General features: G+C 33.7%; 1 pseudogene; it reads left to right on the forward strand.

Annotated features, from left to right (window-relative positions):
- Positions 1 to 819: 819 nt before the first annotated feature.
- LOC145277215 (U2 spliceosomal RNA) lies at positions 820 to 935 on the forward strand (annotated as a pseudogene).
- Positions 936 to 2006: the final 1071 nt, after the last annotated feature.

The raw sequence follows: 2006 nt of genomic DNA on the forward strand, positions 1-2006 counted from the left end.
CACCTCCGTATAAACGCCCCCCTCCCTTATGAACACCCCCTCGGATAAATACATTGATTTTTTTTAGTTATTGAACTTGTGATGTCCCCTGGAGTCTGGGTGACAACAAATCTCCCCAGATTTCCAGTACTCTCCACCTCTTTCGGTAACCTTTGGAGATGAATTTGTGTTATTGCAACAGCCACTTACCATTGATTTCTTATTGTCAGCGACCATTGATCTTCACTGGAAGTTGGATGGCAATGAGCTTTCCCAAGGTCACAGTCCGTTATTATTATTATTATTATTATTATTATTATTATTATTATTATTATTATTATTATTATTATTATTTACTTATTTATTTTAATATAAATTGCTAAAGACAAGGCATAATGCAGTTTATGTAAAGAGCTATAAAAAAGATACCACTTTAAGGTCAAAGAACTAGCCGACGATTAGGGTTAGATAGGTAGATCCTGCCCCCTCCAATAGCAATTATTCTCCCTTTGTCTTAAAAAAATCGCTCCTGTTATGTGAGACTAAAAGATAAAATAAATTAAGCGATCATTACGATCATCATCATCATCATCATCTTTATTATTATTATTATTATTATTATTATTATTATTGTTATTATTACTACTACTACTACTACTACTACTACTACTACTACTATTATTATTATTATGACGACGCTTATCGCTCCGTCCGTTATCATGCTGTGCATCCCTAAAAAAAGGAAAGTGGAATATTTCAAATAAACCTTGTCACCCTTGAAATTGAAATATTTTTTTAAAAAATTGGTGTCGCTGTTTAGGCAAAGCTAATAAAAATGATTTGTCTTTCTTGGCCTTTTGGCTAAGATCAAAGTATAGTATCTGTTCTTCAGGTGCTAACTTTTAATTTCTTCTCTCTCAGTGGAAGAGAAATCCTTTACGACTAAGACAACTTTTAAGACAATTTTTTCTCCACATTAAAAAACGACCCTGGTGTCTAAATCTGTCCCGTGGGGAGGCATTGTAAATAGGTACTATGTTTAATGTAACAAAGTTTTAATATTAAAAAAGTAACTGGAAAAAATTATTTCTGATTAATTATAAAATGCCCTGGAAAATGTCCGTTCTGATTATTTTTTTGTTTGTTTACTTGCCTCCCCACAGGGGCGAAATTTGACTTGAGGTCGGTTAAAAATTTAGGGGGAAACCCGCTCCCCAAAAGGGGCAATATGGTCAATAACAAAAATAGAAATTGTATCAGTAATGAAGGATTTCTCCTCCATTAACAAAGACCAAAAACGGGGGGGGGGTTTAAGTCATTGGAATGTTGAAACTGATACTACACTCAGAAATTCGTGTTGAAGCAATGGTTGCCTAATCCTTAACCGTGTTAATGTTTTTATGTATTACTTTCGAAAAGCTGCTGAAACAGTTTATGATTTGAACATTACTTTATTTCAAGTATATCTTAAGCAGTGGGTTACAGGATATGATGTTAGTACCGGAAACTACTCAAACCGTTTACGATTTAAACATTACTTTATTTCATGTCTATTTTTAACAGTGGGGTGGGGGATATTAAATCAGTCCCGAAAATGGGTGAAACCGTTTAAGCATTACACAGTACTTTATTTAATGTATATTTTTAACATTGGGGTGGGAAATATGAAGTCGGTTCCGGAAATGGCTGCAACCATTTACGTTTTGAACATTACTTTATTTAATGTATATTTTTAACAGTAGGATGAGAGATAAGAAGTCGGTCCCGGAAATGGCTGAAAAAGTTTACGATTTATACATTACTTCATTTAATGTATATTTTCAACAGTGGGGTGGGGGATTATAAGTCAGTTCCAGAAATGGCTGAAACAGTTTACTATTTAGACATTACATTATTTCATGTATATTTTTAGCAGTGGGTTTGGGATAGAAAGTCGGTCCCGGAAATCGCAGAAACAGTTTACTATTTAGACATTACATTATTTCATGCATATTTTTAGCAGTGGGTTGGGGATATAAAGTTAGTCC

This window comes from Euprymna scolopes, chromosome 5, assembly GCF_053919585.1.
Source record: "Euprymna scolopes isolate OS-2025 chromosome 5, ASM5391958v1, whole genome shotgun sequence".
NCBI lineage: Eukaryota > Metazoa > Mollusca > Cephalopoda > Sepiida > Sepiolidae > Euprymna > Euprymna scolopes.